Here is a 19,962-nt window from a genome sequence, read left to right on the forward strand (position 1 = left end):
GGGAGTTCTCTGTGGCTCCATAAAAGCCCAGCGCAGCAGGACTCCTCCCAGACTCAGAACTGGACACCCTGCACGTTTGCTGCCTGAGCAGGCGCCTGGCGTTGGTTTTCCAGCCCAGGAGGGTGTACGTCCGTCTTCCTGGAGAAGAGTGCTCGCCAGCGAGCAGGACATTCAGGACCTACTTCCCTAGCTGCCCCTGTCTGGCCTGGCAGACAGAGAAGAGCCCTCAGCTTCTTCTTTTCACTCCCCACAGGCTGCTGACGGTTCCTGCTTGGAGGCCGCACCAAGCTGCGGTGGCAGAGTGCTCTGACCCCAATCAGAGTATGGGGCGCATTCCCAAGGCAGGAGCTGGCGCCTCCTGGCCCAGCCTGCTGTCCTGGGGTGACATACCGGGTAGCCCCCTTCCCAGTCACGAAATTGCCTGCTTTGATGAATTACAGCAGTACACTCTGTCCGCCACTTGTCACAGTGTCACTGGTGTGACTTGAAATCCAATTCCTCAGGGGGGGGGGGGTCAGCAGCGGGGGGACTTCAGCTAGCAACAGCCGGAGCCTGACTGACTAGAGCAACCATGAAGGCAGGACTGCCAGTATTAAATTCTTCCATCGGCAAGCACAAAGCATGCCCATAACTTATCATTGTGCCCAGGGCTCAGCTGTAATTCCTATCTGCCTTGTTGTTGATGGCATGTTAGGTTACCAACGCCTCGTAACACACTTCACTCATCTGGGGGGAGGCCCCTGCTCAGAACTTGAGAGCCAATTTGTAAGTACAGACTGATGGATTTTTTTCAAGAAATTTATATGAGAATGAGGCACTAACATTCCCACACAAATTAATATGTCTTAGCAGATATTTAATTTTTGAATATCCTGCTTTGAATACATATTACCTGATAATGTATATACACTGAAAGCATTTTTTATTTCTACTCGTTCAATCTCAAACTAGTGAACATCCCAAACAGCAGAGGCACAGAAATTCCACTTCCTTCATCAAGTAGCCACAATTTATTATAGTGCAAAATAAATGAGCTGCTAACACAATGTAAACAGAACAACAATAACCAAGCCGAAGGTGCCACGCCTCCAGGTAGAGAGTGCCAGGCAGGCTGGGCACGGGGGCCGCGGCCGGCTTGGAGTCCAGCTCTGCCCCTTTCTGAGTGACCTTAACCGGTTGCTTCATCTCGCTGGGCCTCCATTTCCCCTCCACAGAAGAGGGTTAACTTCATGCTGCCTCACAGGGTTGTGCAGAGGGTTAAATGTACTAACATGTGTAGCAAGTTTGGAACCTTGGCTGGCATTACACGTCTGCTCTTCTTATTATTATAATCTCAATGGCAAAAGAAAGGAAGAAGCAAGGAAAATACTTCTTCATGCATGGTCCCAAGTGCCAGGAACGAGGCCAGAGCCTGTGTCCAGCCTTCTCCTCCCGAATGTTGCTCAGTAGGGAAGGCGGAGCTTCAGGTTCCCCGAGAGCAGGCACAGGCGGACGCCCTCACTCCCTGGGGCGGCAGAGCCCACGGCCAACAAGTTCTCCCTGAAGCCACCATTGCCAGCTAGGAAACAAAGAAAAATGAACAGACTAGGCCCCTCCCCCAGGACAGAACTGGGTCTGACGGCAGCTCCTAATGAGAGGAAGCATACGGCCCCACGTGTGGGCTCCGGACTTCCACTGTCCTCCCTGCCCCCACCCCCACCCCCACCCCCACCCCCGCCGCACAGCACTGGCTGCCTTGGCCGCCCGTCGGGTCTCCCATCTCTCCCTTCCTTGTCGCCTCATCGCCTCTCATTCTGTTACTTCTCACTCTTTCCCTGTTGTCATTTCTGACATTGACAGCTGTTCTTCACTGACTTTCCTTCCCTTTGTTTCATCTTTTCTGGTGATCTTACCTGGACACTCAATCCCAGAGCTGTTACTTCCTAAAGGGCTGGTCGAACTTTGGTCTGGCTTATACATTCACGGTGGGGCTATGGGTGGAATAGAAGGTAGGCACAGAATGTGGGACTGGAGCAGGGGCCTCACTGAGTCCTTCAGTGAGCAACACCTCATGTGGTCATTCTCCCACTTGGCTGAGCTGGGTGTACCCACCCAGCTCCAGCTCCAGCTCCAGAACTGGGCTCCCCGCCTACAGTAGAGATAAATTGGGTTGGACTGGCTGTGAGGTCGTTTCAGGATGACCTTTGAGTGTCTACCACATGCCAGGCATGGTGTAGGTGCCCCAATGCTCTCAGAAGGCCAAAGTCAAGGTGTTGGCTGGCAGGGATCCTTTCCTAGAGGGGCTAGAGGACGACACGCTTCCAAGGTCATTTAGTCTGTTGACAGAACTCAATTCTATGTAATGTAGGACTGTTTTCTTGCTGGCAGGGGACATTTCCTTGCTTGCAGCCAGAGGTGATGCTCAGATTCTAGAGGCCACCACATTCCCTGGTGCCTGACCCCTTTCAAGCCAGCAGTAGCAAATGAGTTTCTTGAAAGCTTGGAATCTCATTGACCTCCCACCCACCTCATCTCTCCCCCTGCCCTGTTTTGCCATGTCTCATGGACTCCAACCAGAGAAATTTTCTGCTTTTAGGGGCCCAAGTGATCACATGGGACCCAGTGAAAATCCTGGATAACCTTCCTGTTTTAAAGTCAGCTGATTTAATTACAACTGCAAAGCTTCACTAGGAGCCATGTCTAGATTAGTGTTCAGTTGGTCAATCATGGATGGGAATCCTGGGGGGGACTTTTTAGAATTCTGCTGACCTCACCTGGCAGGGGACTAACCTGGGAGTGATGGCTCACTCTCCCCACAGAAGCAGGAGGGGATGCACGAGGTCTCTACTTTTCCCAAGCACAGGTGTCTGGAGGCCATCAGTTCAGGCAGCAGCTCCCTTGGGTGGCTAACATCTCTTCCAACAAGGGCACCCTCAAGGCCACAAAGACCCTCACTATCCTGGCTTGGTCTGGTGCTCTCGCCCTGCAAAGGATGGATTAAAAAAGGGAGCACAGCGGGGAGGCTCCTGGACAGCTCCCCATGTGGTGGGCTGGGCCTGGTCCAAACACACTTCACGTGAGGAGAGGCTGGCTGCCTTATGTGCTTTTCGCTCTGGGCCTGAGCTGTCTGAATTCATTACTTCAGTTAATCCTCACCACCATTCTGAGTCAGATGTGAGTAGCCCTATTTACCTACTTACCCTAGCCCTACTAGGGTAGTAGGTAACCCTACTAGATGTAATTAGCCCTACTTGCAGATAAAGCTGTATAAGTTTCCAAGTTCCCCAGCAAACTGATATTTGAACCCTGGTAGTCCACTCCAGAGACCATGCGACTCATGAACATTTTACCAGAACATTCTCCAAACACCATCTTGGCAAGCTGGAAAAAATGTCAGAACCAGCTCTCTAAATATGGGGAATATGGTGCTTTGGTTTCCCTGGCTTATTTTCCATAATGATTGTCTTAGTACAGGAGCATTCCCGTCTCAGGCTGCCCTCAGGCCAGGCAGCTTTAAGATTCGGCTCTTTCCCAGCACCTGCGAAGTTCCCTGTGGGGAGCAGTGGGAGGATGAGGAAGTAGCTGAGAAAAGTCCAGACTCTGAATATAAAAAATGCCTGTTATATTTGCAAGAGATTAATCCAAACAAATTCATTGCACTTTGTGCTAGTTCTTGGTAAATGGATGTAAACAACTCTTTTTTCACCTCTGTTGTGCAGAGAGTTCAGGGAGAAAGAAGAAAATATGAAGAAGATGATTAAAATATCATGGGAGCAGGAGAGAAACTTCAGAGCAAGTGGTAACTGAATGCATGAATACTGACCATCACTGCTGATATTAGAAATTTGTGCGTGCTCCCTAACAGTATGGCAGTGCTGTCAAATGACTCCACAAAACAACTGTAATCATTCGTTTTTTTCATTCAGGAAAGTTATGCATCTGATAGCCTTGACCTCACGCTACACATTAGAATTAGGCCAATAAAAGGTGAGACCAGCACAGGACAGGAAAGGATAAACCTTATATTATAACCCCTCGAGCCGTAAATGTCAGTAAAACTGAGAGTGGGCAGGTCTGGGTAGGGGAAGACACGGAAGGGGAGCTTCTTCCTGGGGAGGTGGTGAAAGCGGTGCCCATCAGCCTTGTGCCGACCTCTCCTCCCACCCCAGTGGTGTCAGCCAGTTTGTCAATATCTCAGGGAGCTATTGCTCCTATGTTGCTAGGACAGCAGCAAACCCCCTCCATGTCTTCATCTGCAAAGCAAAGGGAATAATCACGCCTCACAGTCTGAGATCCCTAGCTTTCCTGAAATCAGCCTGTGTTCAATATCTTAACATGGTGTAGGAAAACCATGTAGTGAGCCAGCGGGGCGCTGATACACACGAAGGCCCTGTGGCTGCTCTGCTTATCAATGGGAATCAAAGACTTTCTCTCCCCGGTATTTTGGTAGATTTTGTGTAATTCTGTAATGATTTTTTTATTAAAAAAAAGTTTTGATACAATTTCACACTTCCTGGAAAGTTGTAACAATAGAATAAAGAAGTCTCATATACCTTAGTCTAGTAGCTTCTCAGAACAGAAGCCTGCTGACAACCACATGAACAAAGGAAGCAAATCCTTCAGCCCCATGGTCTTACCAATGGAATGTGTCATTACCCTGTTTAGTCCACTTGGAGGGTTATAACAAAACGCCATAGACTGGGTGGCTTATAGACAACAGAAATTGATTTCTCACCGTTCTGGAGGATGTCTGAGACCAGGGTACCAGCCTGGCTAGGTGAGGCTATTTCAGATTGCAGATTTCTTGGCATATCTTTATAGGGTTGAAGGGGAGGGAGCTCTCTTAGGCCATTTTCTAAATATTTATTTGTTTATTTGATTTTTCTCCATCAGCCCACTCCACCCACCCCACTCCTCCCCACAATTACCATACTATTGTCCATGCTTTCTTTCTCTTATTTTGTTCCATCCATCCACTCCCCAACATTGCCCCCAGCACTGTCCGCCTGCTCCCCATCTATGAGTCTGTATTGTGCTTGCTAGTTCAGTTTTTTCATTAGATTCCACATATGAGTGAAATCATACAGTATTTGTCTTTCTCTGACTGGCTTATTTCACTTAGCATAATGCTTTCCAGGTCCATCCAGAATGTTGAAAAGGGTGACATTTTCTTGTTTATTTATAGCCAAGCAGTATTCCATTATATAAATGTGCATACCTGTTTTATCCACTCATCCACTAATGGAGACTTGGACTGCTTCCATATGTTGGTGATTGTAACTAACACTGCAATGAATATACGGGTACTTACGTTCTTTCAAATTAGTGTTTTGGGTTTATTCAGATAAATTCCCAGAGGTAGAATTGTGGAGGCAACTTTGCCAGCAAGTCCCCCTGTGCACCACGGATGAAAATGAAACTACCAAGACATGATCTTCTTGGGGAGGAGAGGTGGTCAGTCTCTCAGAGGAGAAAGACCAAGTACCTCTTCTTCATCGGCTTTTATTAGGTTGTAATACACAGGAATACAGGTAAAGCTCGCCAATCAATGTCAGGCAGCAAAGATCAAACAGTAGATAAGATTTCAAAGAAATCCGAGGGTTTAGTCTGAGTCGGTGTCTGTCAGGAAAGGGGGTTGCAGAAACTTTGGGAGACATACTCATTTTCTGTTCGGACCCTTAACATATGAATGAAAGCACTCTTAGCAAAGCAGGCTTCACAGGACTTCACAAATTCTTTCTTATGCCTAATCACCTTGGATCCGCGCTAGCTGGCAAAGGGCTGCACCACCTTCCCAGTCATAGGTTTTCAGGCTTGAGTGGATTAGAGCCAGGAAGTGCTTCTCCCAGAGGGAAATGGGGACTCAGGCTATGTCAGAATAGCCCAGGGGGAAGGGGAGCGGTGAGGGTCCATCACTCCCTCTTTGTTGCAGCCTCCTGAGTCCTTCCATGATGGCCTCCCAAGTGATTGTGTCTGGCTTAGGCTGTCCCTCCTTTGAGGGGTCTTACTCATCTCTGACTAACTGACCAAGCGTTGGGGGCAGGGGATGAAGCAGAAGCAGTGCTGCTGCCAGAGACAAGCTTTGTCTCCTTAGTGGCTCACAGTCCAGAGGTTGCTCACTCAGCCTTATCCATGGGGGGCAGTTACAACTCCTGAAACCAGGCAGAGCAGTCCTCAACATAGAATTGCTGGGTTATAAGGCAGTTCTGTTTTTAATTTTTTAATTTAACTCCATACTGCTTTCCACAGGGGCTGCACCAGTCTGCATTCACACTGACAATGCACTAGGGTTCCCCTTTCCCCAAATCCTTGCCAGCACTTGTTTGTTGATTTATTAATAGTAGCCATTCTGACAGGTGTGAGGTGATACCTCATTGTGGTTTTAATTTGCATTTCTCTAATGATTAGTGACATTGAGCATATTTTGATATGTCTATTGGCCACCTGTATGTCCTCTTTGGGAAAATGTCTATCAGGTCCTTTGTCCATTTTTAATTGGGTTGTTTGGGAATTTTTTTTGTGGTGTTGAGTTCTATACATTCTTTATAAATTCTGGATATTAACCCCTTATCAGATATATTGACGAATATCGTCTGCCATTCAGTGGCTAGTCTTTTTACTTTGTTGATGGTTTCCTTTGCTGTAAAAAAATGTTTTAGTTTGATGTAGTCCCATTTGTTTATTTTTACTTTTGTTTCCCTTATGCATAAAGATATATCAGAAAAAAATACTGCTAAGAAAAATGTCTGAAAATTTGCTGCCCATGTTTTCTAGGATTTTTATGTCTTCTAGTCTAGCATTTAATTCTTTAATTTATTTTGAGTTTATTCTTGTGTGTGGTATAAGAAAATAGTCAAGCTTTATTTTTTTGCACTTATCTATCCAATTTCCCAAATACCAATTATTGAGTAAACAGTCTTTATCCCATTGTATGTTTTTCCCTCGTTTGTCAATATTAATTGATTATGAAGTGTGTTTATTTCTGAGCTCTCTATTCTGTTCCATTGATCTGTATGTCTGTTTTTATGCCAGTACCATGCTGTTTTGATTACTATAGCCTTGCAGTATAGTATGATATCAAGTAGCATGATTTCTCCAACTTTGTTCTTATTTCCCAACTTTGTTTTTGTTTCTTGGGGTCTTTTGTGGTTCCACATAGATTTTTGGAATATTTGCTCTACTTCTGTGAAATATGCCATTGGTATATTGATAGGAATTGTATTGAATCTGTAGATTGCTTTGGGTAGTATGAATATTTTAATGATGTTAATTCTTCTGAACCATAAACATGGTATATGGTTCCATTTACTTGTATCTTTTTCAATTTCTTTCTTCTGTTTCTTATAATTTTCCTAGCACAGGTTTTTTACTTTTTTGGTTAAATTTATCCTACGTACTTTATCCTTTTTGAAGTAATTATGAATGAAATTGTTTTCTTAATTTCCTTTTCTGATAGTTCATAATTGGTGTATGAAAGTGCAACTAATTTTTGGATATGTATTTTATATCCTCTTATTTTACCGAATTTATTTATCAGTTCTAGTAGTTTTTTGGTGGAATACTTAGGGTTCTCCACAGAGTATCATGTCATCTATAAATAAGACAGTTTTGCTTCTTCCTTTCCAATTTGGATGCCTTTATTTCTCCTTCTTGTCTGATTGCTGTGGCTAAGACTTCCAGTAGTACTATGTTGAGTAAGAGTGGTAAAAGTGGAAATCTCTGTTTTATTCCCCCCTGAAGTAGAACACTTGTAGTTTTTGCCTATTGAGTATGATGTTACCGGTGAGTTTGTCATGTGCAGCCTTTTTTACATTGAAGTATGTTCTCACTTTATTCAAACTTTTTATCACAAATTGGTGCTGGATTTTATCAAATGCTTTTTCTGCACCTATTGATATGATCATGTAATTTTTATCTTTCATTTTTATGTGTTATACCACATTTATTGATTTGCAGATATTGTACTCACCCTGCATCCCAGGAATAAATCTCATTTGATCAAGGTGTATGATTTTTTAAATATGATGATGGATTCAGTTTGCTAATATTCATTTGAGAATTTTAGCACCTATGTTCATCAGGGATGAACCCTATATCCCATCAGGGATATCGGCCCATAATTTTATTTCTTTGTAGTGTCTGGTTTTGGAATTATGATAATGCTAGTCTCATAAAATGAGCTTAAGAGTCCTCCCTCCTCTTGAAGTTTTTGGAAAGTTTTGAGAAGGACAGGCATTATTAGTCCTTCGAACATTTGGTAAAATTTACCTCTAGAGCCAATAGGTCCAGTGCTTTTGTTTGTTGGGAGTTTTTCTGATTACTGCTTCAGTTTCACTAGGTATAATCTGTCTATTCAAATTATCTGACTCTTCCTGATTTAGTTTTAGAAGATTGTATGTTTCTAGGAATTTATACATTTCATCAGGATTGTCTAATCTGCTGGCATATAGTTGTTCATAATATTTTCTTAAAATCCTTTGCATTTTTTTTTTTGGTGTTAAGGTTGTTACTTCTCTTATTTCATTTCTGATGTTATTTATTTGAGTCTCTTGGGTCTTTTTTATAAAGGCACTAATCCCACCCAAGAGTGCTGTTCTCTTGACTTAATCATGTTCCAAAGCAATCCTTCTCCCCACCAAGATTATCACCTTGAAAGTTAGGTTTCAACATGTGACTTTTGGAGAAACACATTCAGATCACAGCATACACTTTTTAACTTGCCAGTCTTATAGGAGAGAAACGGTATATTTTAGTTTCACTTTGCCTTCCTCTTATTAAGACTGATATTGAACTTTTTTCATATGTTCAAGAAACATTTTTGTACATTTTATATATTTTTATTTTTATATGTTTATATATTTATATGTGTGTTACTCATATTTATTGCAAATATTTTCTCCCAGAACTCCATCTTCTTTTTATATGCAAAATTATTTTTTATGTAGTCAAATTTATTAGTCTTTTATTTCATTTAGATTTTGAGTAACAGACAGCTTGTCCCTATACCCAGGTTATAGCTTATTGAGAAACTCATCTACATAGGTTTCCTTATCATTGTTGTGTGGTTTAATATTTTTACAGTTGGGCCCCCAACACAGATTCTTTTTTTGTATGGTGTGGATGTGGATCTGGTTTTTATCTTTTCCCAAATGGTTAACCACTACTTACTAAGAAGTCCATTTTTGCTCCAGTGATTTAAAATGTTGCCTTTATCACATACTAAAATTTCATATGTCATTGGGTCTACTTCTGATCTTTCTCATCTACTCTACGGCATTTTTTTGTTTATTTATATACCAGTGTAATAGCTCTAATTAGAGAAATTTTACAGCATGTCTTAATGTCTGATATGGTTAATTCTCTTTATTTAAAAAAATGTTCTTGCTACATCTACCTCCTTATTTTTCCATATAAATTTTAGTACCAACTTGTCTGCATTTTAAAAGTTTGTTGGTATTTTTATTAATATTGTATTAAATTTATAAATTAAAATATAAATAACTGACATCTTTATCTTGCTGAGTAGTCCTATCCAAGAACAAGGATGTCTTAATTTTTGTTCTGGATGCTAGAAGTCTGTGTTTGATCTCAAGGACTTCAGAGTGTTTTATGTTGAAATTAGCCCATTATGTTGAAGGTACTATATTTCTTTGTATATTGAGATATGTTTTTTGATTTCTGATCAAGATGGAGGCATAGGTAGATATGCTCTGCTTCATCACACAATCAAAAGAAGGACACCAGTCAATTAAAACAAATTTTAAAAAAAAGAACTTTCAATAAAGCAAACTTTATGGAAGTCTGACAACCAAGGAATTAAAGAAGAAACATTTATCCAAACTGGTAGGAAGGGCAGAGACGGATATCTGGGGTGGAGAGGACATACAGCAAGGTGGTGCCTGGTGGACTGGGCAGGTGAGGCAGTGTTTGGGGGACCACGTGGTCCTACATCTGCAAGCGGATAAACCACACACAACAACTGAGAAACAAGACAGACCACAAAACCCAGGGCTCCAGGGTGGGGAAATAAAGCCTCAGAACCTCTGGCTGTAAATCCTGTGGGGGTTGGCAGTGGGAGTAACTCCTAGCCTCACAGAAGAGTCCATTGGAGAAACCCACAGGGTCCTACAATGTATACAAGCCCACCCACCCTAGAATAGGTACCAGAAGGGCTCAGTTTGCTTGTGGGTAGCAGGGGAAGTGTCTGAAAGCAGAGTGAGAGCCAAGCAAGAAGCATGGTTCCCTCTCAGACCCCTCCCCACATACAGTGCCACAACAGAGTGATCTGGGTTGCCCTGCCCTGGTGAATATATAAGGTTCCACCCCTTATAACATAATAGGAGCACCGAGACAAAGAAATATGGCCCAAATGAAAGAACAAATCAAAACTACAGAAAAAGAACAAAGCGATAAAAAGATAGCCAACCTATCTGATGCTGAGTTCAAAACACTGGTAATCAGGCTGCTCACAGAAATGATTGAATATGGATACAAAATAGAGGAAGATATGAAGCCTATGCAAAGTGAAATAAAGAAAAATATAGAGGGAGCCAAGAGTGAAGGGAAGGAAACCAGGACTGAAATCAATGGATTTGGAATAGAAGGAAGAAATAAACATTCAACCAGAACAGAATGAAGAAACAATAATTCAAAAAAAAAAATGAGGAAAGGCTTAGGAACATCTGGGGCAACATTAAACTCTTCAATGTCCAACTTATTGAGGTACCAGAAGGAGAAGAGAAAGAGCAAGAAATTGAAAACTTATTTGAAAAAAATAATAAAGAAAAACTTCCCCAATCTGGTAAAGAAAATAGACATGCAAGTGCAGGAAGCTCAGAGAATCCCAAAGTTGTTAGATCCAAGGAGGAGCACACCAAGGCACATCAAAATTCAATTACTCAAGATTAAAGCTAAGGAGAGAATGTTAAAAGCAGCAAGAGAAAAGAAGAGAGTTACCTACAAAGGAGTTCCCATCAGCCTACCTACCAAAAGGAACCTTACAGGCAAAAAGGGGCTGGAAAGAAGTATTTGAAGTCAGGAAAGGCAAGAACCTACATCCCAGATTACTCTATCCAGCAAAGCTATCATCAGAATGGAAGGACAGATAAAGTGCTTCCCTGATAAGGTCAAGTTAAAGGAGTTTATCATCACCAAGCCCTTATTATATGAAATGTTAAAGGGACTTATTGAAGAAAAAGAAGATGATCAAAACTATGAACAGTAAAATGACAACAAACTCACAACTATCAACAACTGAACCTAAAAAATAAAAACAGAAACAAACTAAGCAAACAACTAGAACAAGAAGAGAATCACAGAAATGGAGATCACATGGAAGGTTATTGGTGGAGAGAGGCAGGGAGTTGAATGAGGGAAAAAAAGCTTCAGGGAATAAGAAGCATAAATGGTAGGTACAAAATAGATGGGGAAGTTAAGCACAGTATAAGAAATGTAGAAGCCAAAAAACTTATATGTATGACCCTGTGGGAGAGCTTCATCCAGGAAAGCTCCTCTGGCCATTGTGGATCAGAATAAGTCTACCAAGATATAATTTGCTTGGGGACAAAAGACTGACCAGTGTCTCAGAGGAGAAAGGCCTTGAGTCTGTTTCTCAATGGGCTTTTATCCAGTTTACTTTGCATAGGAATACAGGGCTTATACTTAAAGCTCATCAATCATTGTCAGGCAGTAATGATCAAACAATAGATAACATTCAAAGAACTGTGAGAGCTTATTCTGAGTCAGGGTCAGATATATCCAGTGATGTCAAAGGGCCATAAAACTTTGGGAAACAAACTCATTTTATGCTGGGACCCTTATCATTTAAATTGAGGGTATTCTTAGCAAAGCAGGTTTCACAGGAGTTTATGCATTCTATCTTAGGCCTGATCAACCCCCACTCCCACCCCTGCCAGGAACTGCCCATTCCAGTGCAGGCCTGCACTACCCTCTGGCATTATTTCAGGCCTAAATCAGGTGAGGGATGCAGGCATCCAAGAGATTAGGAAACTTTTGTCAGATAGAATGAGGACTCCAGCTATGACAAAGCTGAGGGGTAAGGGTCCATCACCCCTTTTTCTATAGTTTCCTAAGTCCTTCAGTGATGGCCCCTTCATGACAATGCCTGTCTTAGAGGAATCTTACCCATCATTGACTATCCAGCCATCCTCCAGGGGCCAAGCAGGGTAAAGTAAGTGAGGCAGAGGATTTGCCCCTGCCAGGAAGATAAGCTTTGTCTCCTTAGTGGCTTATGGTCCCAAAATCTTTTTACTCAGCCTTAGCCATGGGGGGTTACAGCTTCTGAAATCGAGCAGAGTGATTCCCAACACAACCCACCAACATGAACTAAGGGAGTGGGAAGACTGGAGGGAGGGGAGATGCAAGGTGAAGGGGGATAAAAGGGACAAAAAAATGGGACAACTGTAATAGTATAATGAATAAAATATGCTTAAAAAAGATGTTTTCTCTGTTTAGTTTTTAATTTTCTTTTGGTTTTTAAGAAAGTTTAAAGATTATTCTAGATCAGGGTCTGAGATAATGGAGGAAGAAGTGGAACCTACACCAACCTCTTCCCAGGACCAATCCGGAATTAAAACTGAATTGTAGAGTAATCATCCTGAATAACCAACTGAACCTAGCTGGAGAGAAGACTTGTAACCATGGACAGACAGAAAAAAATCACTTCATCACAACATGACTGGTAGGGAGTGTGGAGACACAAGAGGGCTGGCTGGGTTCCCATGGGCAGCAGCTGAAGTGGCAGGTGGGTATTTCCGAGGCTCTGGTGTTCACCTGAGAAGTGTGGTGTCTAAACCCCAAGCTGGGCTCTTCAGACTACAGAACCAGAGACAGGAAGTAACCCAGATAATACCCACCTGTGAAAAGCAGCATGGTCTGCTGGATATTCAGAGAGCCCTTAAAGGGCCAAGGCATAAAATGTCATTTGTAGTCTCTTACTCTGGGCTTCAACAGAGAGAGGGCAGAGTGGAGTAGAGATGCTTGAGGAGAGTCTGGAGTTGGTGGCTCTGGGGAGAGAACTGAATGAACAGCTACCAGGATCCATGTGCTGAGTCATTTCTCATAGTGTAGGAGCCATCTTTCTCAGGCAGAGCACTTATCTCCAAGCCGCCTCAGCCTGAGAGGAAGCTAGAGCCCCGCCCACAGGAATTAGTCTTCTCTACCCTGTGGTACTTAAGACAGGCTGCTGATTACAGACTGATTACTTTAACAACTGATCTGTCTAATGCAGGGGCATCAAACTCATTTTCACCAGGGGCCACATCAGCCTCCTGGTTGCCTTCAAAGGGCTGAATGTAATTTTAGGACTGTATAAATGTAACTACTTCTTAACAGTTAAGCAAGAGGTCAGCACTGCTACTGGATAGAAACAAGACGCGGGGCCAGATAAAACCAGGTGGAGGGCCGGATTCGCCCCAAGGCCTTGTGTTTGCCACCTGTGGTCTAATGGCTCATTACTTTACCAGCTAAAAGGGAACATACAAAGAAGCAGCCCAAATGGTAAGACAAAGAAACAGACCCACATAAAAGAACAAGAGAATTCTCCAAAAGAAGAACTAGATGAAATGGAGTCAAACAATTGATCAGATAGAGAGTTTACAGTGATGGTTATAAGGATACTAAACAGCATGAAAAAAGACATACTAACCATAAAAAGGGAAGAGTTAGAAACAAAGAATGCAATATCTGAAATAAATAAGACACTAGAAGGGATAAACAGTAAGCTAGATGACACAGATCACATCAATCATTTGGAAGATAATGTAGAAAAAACACCCAAGTAAATCAGCAAAGAGAAAAAAGAATGTTAAAAAATGAAGAGAGCTTAAGAAACATTTTGGACACCATGAAGTGTAACAACATCCCTATCATGGGAATACCAGAAAGAGAAGAAAGTAAGGGATGAAAAACCTATTTAAAGAAATAATGACTGAAAACTTCTCTAGTCTTGTGAAGAAATAAAAACACATAAGTCCAGGAAGCTCAGAAAGTCCCAAACAATTTGGACTGAAAGAGGCCTACACCAAGTTACATCAAAATTCAAATAACAAGGCTTAAAGACAAGGAGAGCTGCACCTACAAGCTGCAATAAAAAAGAAGGTAGTTTACCTAGAAGGGAGCATCAGTTAGACTGATTACTCAACAGAAACAGGTCAGACCAGGAGCAGGTAGCATGAAATATTCAAGGTGATGAAAAGCAAGGACCTACAACCAAGGCTACTTTATCCAGCAAGGCTATTGTTTAAAATTGAAGGAGAAATAAGGAGCCTCCCAGACAAGAAAAAGCTAAAGGAATTTGTTAACGCTAAGCCACTATTGCAAAAAATGTTAAAGAGCTTGAAGAAGAAGGTGGAGAAGAAGAAGAAGAAGAAGAAGAAGAAGAAGAAGAAGAAGAAGAAGAAGAAGAAGAAGAAGAAGAAGAAGAAGAAGGAGGAGGAGGAGGAGGAGGAGGAGGAGGAGGAGGAGGAGGAGGAGGAGGAGGAGGAGGAGGAGGAGGAGGAGGAGGGGAGGAGGAGAGAAAGTTGTTGTTGTTGGAGGAGGAAGAGAAGGAGAACAGAGGAAAATAATCTAACAATAAAATATTACATACACATCTATCAATAATCACCTTAAACGTAAATGACTTAAGTGCTCCAACAGAAAGATATATGCAGCTGAATTGGATAAGAAAACAAGACCTATATATATGCTAGCTCCAACAGACCTGTCTCAAATGAAAAGATATACCCAGGCTAAAAGTAAAGGGTTGGAAAAAGATATTTCACAAAAATGGTGGGGGTGGGGGAGTAGCTGGGGTAGTGATACTTATATCTAAATACACTTTCAAACCAAGGCTATAGTATAAGACAAAGAAGAACATTACATAATGATAAAGGGAACAAGCCAACAAGAGAATATTACTGCATAAACATTTACATACCTGTTGGGAACTGCCCTGCCTGGTTTCAGGAGCTGTAACCCCACCATGGCTAAAGCTGAATGAGTGACCTTCAGAACATAAGCCACTAAGGAGACAAAGCTTATCCCCTTGGCAGGAGCACCACTTCTGCTCCTTTTTCATAATTGGCCTCCAATGCTTCATCAGTTAGCCAATGACAGGTAAGATTCCCCAAGGGGGGAACCACCTAAGACAGGCATGATCACATGGAGGCCCCAGGAAGGACTTGGAGGGCTATGGAGAAAGGGGGTGATGGACCCTCACCCCTCAGCTTTGACAAAGCCTGACTCCCCTGAGTCCGAGAGAAGTCTCTGAAAATTCCTTGGCTATCTGCCTCCTCTGCCTGACTTAAGCCTGAAACAATGACTGAGGGTGGTGCAGCCCTGTGCTCGAAAGGGCCAGCTCCCCAGGTCATCAGGCCTGAGAAAGGATATGTAAAATTCTGTGAAGCCTGCTTTGCTAAGAATGCTCTTAGTTAAATGATAAAGGCCCAAGCAGGAAATGAGTTTGTTTTCCAAAGTTTTGTAGCCTTTTAGCTGATAGACCCTGACTCAGAAGCCCCAATAGTTCTTTGTATACTATCAACTGTTTGATCTTTACTGCCTGACAATGATTAATGCGCTGTACCTGTATTCCTGTGCAAATTAAACCCAAAACCTGTCTAGGCAAGTGTCAGAGTGCTCTCCCCTTGAGAGAGTGGCCAACCTGTTCTGAGGCACTCCCCACTTGAGGGAGTAGCCATGCCATCCCTTTTCCTCCATAGGACTTGTTAGTCTGAGTAAATTTGTCTCATATCTCATCCATGATGCCAGGGGCACTGCAGGCTGGTACACATGTCACACACTCAACATAGGAGCATCTAAATATGTAAAGCAAATCCTGACGGACATAAAGGGAGAGATCAACAGAAATACAGCCATAGTCAGAGATTTTTAACACCCCGTTGACTTCAATGGATAGATCTTCCAGGGAGAAAATCAACAAGGAGATAGCTGCCTTAATCGACACACTAAATCAAAAAGATTTAATTGATATCTTCAGACCATTTCACCCCAAAGCAGAATAATAGACATACTTTTCAAGTGTATGCAGAACGTTATCTAGGATAGGCCATATGTTCGGACACAAAACAAGTCTCAGTAAATTTAATAAGATTGAAATCATATCAAGCATCTTATCTGACCACAATGCTATGAAACTGGAAATCAATCACAAGAAGAACATTGAAAAACACACAAAAACATGGAAGCTAAATCACATGTTATTGAACAATAAATGGGTCAGCAATGAGATCAAAGAAGAATCAAAAGATACCTTCATACAGTGAAAATGAGGACATAACAATTCAAAAGTTTATGGAACACTAGGAAAGCAATCCTAAAAGGGAAATTCATAGCATTACAGGCCTATCTCAAAAAAACAAGGAAAAGTTCAAATAAATAATCTAATTTTACATTTAAAAGAACTTGAAAAAGAACAACAAAATAGCCCAAAGTAAGTAGATGGAAGGAAGTAAAGATCAAAGCAAAAATAAATAAAATAGTGTCCAAAAATGATACAAAAGACCAATGAATACAAGAGTTGGTTCTTTGAAAAAATAAACAAGATTGACAAAACTTTAGCCTTACTCATCAAGAAAAAAGTCAAAGACCCAAATAAATAAAATTGGAAATGAAAGAGGAGAAATAACAACTGAATCCAAGGAAATGCAAAGGATTGTAAGAAAACATTATGAACAACTACATGCCAACAAATTGAAAACCTACACGAAATGGATAAATTCTGTGGAAAATATAATTATCCAAAAATAAACCAAGAAAAATCAGAGAATCTGAATAGACAGATTACACCTAATGAAATTGAAGCAGTAATCAAAAACTCCCAACAAATAAAAGCCCTGGACTGGATGACTTCACAGGTGAATTTTACCAAACATTCTGAGAAGAGCTAACCTAAACCCTCTCCTCTAACTCTTTCATAGAATTTAAGGGAAGGGAAGTCTCCCAAACTTATTTTATGAGGCCAGCATTATCCTAATTCCAAAACCAGATAAAGATACTATAAAGAAAGAAAATTACAGGCCAATATTCCTGATGAACAAAGATGCTAAAATCCTCAACAAAAGGTCAGCAAACCAAATACAGCAATGCATAAAAAGATCATACATCATGATCAAATGAGGTTTATCCTGGGAATGCAAGGTTGGTAGAACATTCTCAAATCAGTAAATGTGATTCACCACATAAACAAATGGAGGAATGAAAACCACCTGTATCATATCATTAGATGCAGAAGAAACATTTGATAAAATCCAGCACCCATTTATGATAAAAACTCTCAGCAAAGTGGGAGCAGAAGAAACATACCTCACTGTAATAAAGGCTATATATGACAAACCCACTGCTAGCATCATACTCAATGGGCAAACACTACAAGTGTTCATCTTAAGATTGTGAATAAGACAGGGATGTCTGCTTTCACCTCTCTTATTCAACATAGTTCTGGAAGTCCTAGCCACAGCAATCAGACATAAAGAAAAAATAAAAGCCATCCAAATTGGAAAGGAAGTAGTAAATCTGTCTTTATTCACAGATGGCATGATTCTGTAGATTGGAAACCCAGAGATTTTACCAAGAAACTACTGGAACTGATAAATGAATTCAGAAAAGTAACAGGATTCAAATTAATATTCAGAAATCAGTTTTATTTTTATATGCCAATAATGAACTAACAGAAAGAGAAATTAAGAAAACAATTCTATTCACTATTTCTATGAAAAGAACAAAATACCTAGGAATAAACCTAACCAAGCATGTAAAAGACCTGTACTCTGAAAATTATAAGACACTGAAGAAAGAAATTGAAGAAGATATAAATAAGTGGACTTACATATTGTGTTCATGAATAGAAAGATTTAACATCATGAAAATGTCGATACTACCCAAAGTAATCTATAGATTCAACACAATTCCTATCAATATTCCAATGATGTATTTCACAGAACTAGAATATTTCAAAAGTTTATATGGAACCAAAAAAGGCCTCACATAGCAACAGTGATCCTGAGAAAGAAGAACAAAGTTGAAGCAATCACACTACCTAATATTAAACTATACTGTAAGGCCATAGTAATAGAAACAGCATGGCATTGGCATGAAAACACACATATAAATTAATGGAACAGAATAGAGAGCCCAAAATAAACCCACACCCTTATAGTCAATTAATATTTGACTGAGGAAGCAAGTACATACAATGGGCTAAAGACAGTTTATTCAATAAATGGTGTTGAGACAGTTGGACAGATACATGAAAAAAATTAGACCACCTTCTTACACTACACACAAGAATAAATTCAAAATGGATTAAAGACTTAAATGTTAGACCCAAAGCCAAAAAAATCCCTTAAGAAAACTTAGGCAGAAAAATAGACCTTATTCGTACCAATTTTTTATTGGATATTATCACCTCAGGCAAAAAAAAAAGATAAACAAATAGAACTACATCAAACTAAAAAGTGTTTGTACAGCAAAGGAAATGAGCAACAAAATAAAAAGACCACCCACAGAATTGGAGAACATATTCACTGATATGTCTTATAAGGAGTTAACATCCAAAATTTATAAAGTGCTTACAAAACTCAACACCAAAAAGACAAACAACCCAATTAAAAATGGGCAAATGACCTGAATAGACACTTCTGCAAAGAGGACATACAGTTGACCAACAGACACAGGAAAAGATGCTCAACGTCACGATCATTAGAGAAATGCAAGTTAAAACCACAATGAGATACCATCTCACACCTGTCAGAATAGCTACCATAAATAAATCAACAAACAAGTGCTGATAAGGATGTGGAGAAAGGGGAACCCTTCTGCACTGTTGGCGGGAATACAGACTGGCATAGCCACTATATAAAGCAATACAGAGTTAAGTCAAAAAATTAAAAACGGTTCTGCGTTTTGATTCAGCAATCCCGCTTCTGGGAATATATCTGATTGAATGCAAAACACTGTTTTGAAAGGACATAAGCAACCCTATGTTCACTGCAGCATTAGTTACAGTCACCAATATATGGAAGCAGTTCAACGGTCCAAGAGTAGACGAGTGGATAAAACAACTATGGGACATTTACACAATGGAATACTACTTGGCCATTAAAAAGAAGCCAATTTTACTCTTTGCAACAGTATGGATGGACCTGGAGAACACGATGCTAAGTGAAATAAGCCAGGGAGAAAAATACAGATTCACCCATATGTGGAATCTATTGAAAAAAACAGAACTAACAAGGAAAATGGGGACAGACTCATACATAAAGAGCAGGATGACACCTAGTGGGGGAAGGAGTTTAGGGGGTGGAGGGATTGAGCATAAAGGAAAACGGACTCATGGACGTGGACAACAATGTGGTGACTGCTTGGGGGGGTGTATAAGGAGACTAAAGGGTAGTGGAAAAAAATACAATAAAGATAAAATAAAAATAAATAAATAACATTTATTGTAGTGATTAACTTTATATCTTTTACTGGTAACTGTCACTAGTCTCTAATTACTTTACTTTTATCTTTTACCATGTCTCCTATTAATCACACATAAAACAATCAGTGTGATTATTCTGCTTCTTTTCTGTTCCCTTCCCCCACTGTTGGTTGATTTCTCTTTTGTGAAAATATATAAAACATATGACATATAGCATAAAATATTATTCTTTCACCCTTGTTCTGACTTATTACAGTAATGGATTTACAATTATATGTAAGTCCTTTTGTTGAAAAAAATTTCCCTTCATTTTTTTGAAGACCACACACATTTTTGTTTGTTTGTTTTGCATTAGTTTGTGATAAATTGTTAAGTCAGAACCTTTAAAGCATCCTGTGAATGGGAAAAAGACCTCTCTTGCATTTCAATTGCTTTCTCTTTGAGCCATTTTTTAAATTCTTTCTTTATATCACTTAAAATTTTTAGCTATCTTCCTACCTTTTTTCAGTGCTCCTTCCTGTCTGTTGCAGGTTTAACTTTTG

The 19,962-nt window shown here is 40.7% G+C and overlaps 1 pseudogene; it reads right to left on the reverse strand.

Annotated features, from left to right (window-relative positions):
- Window positions 1-1,442: 1,442 nt before the first annotated feature.
- Window positions 1,443-19,962, reverse strand: part of LOC119050936 (40S ribosomal protein SA-like) — a 55,324-nt pseudogene continuing 36,804 nt past the window's right edge.

Source organism: Artibeus jamaicensis, unplaced genomic scaffold, assembly GCF_021234435.1.
Source record: "Artibeus jamaicensis isolate MK-2021 breed Jamaican fruit bat unplaced genomic scaffold, CSHL_Jam_final contig_864, whole genome shotgun sequence".
Taxonomy (NCBI): Eukaryota; Metazoa; Chordata; class Mammalia; order Chiroptera; family Phyllostomidae; genus Artibeus; species Artibeus jamaicensis.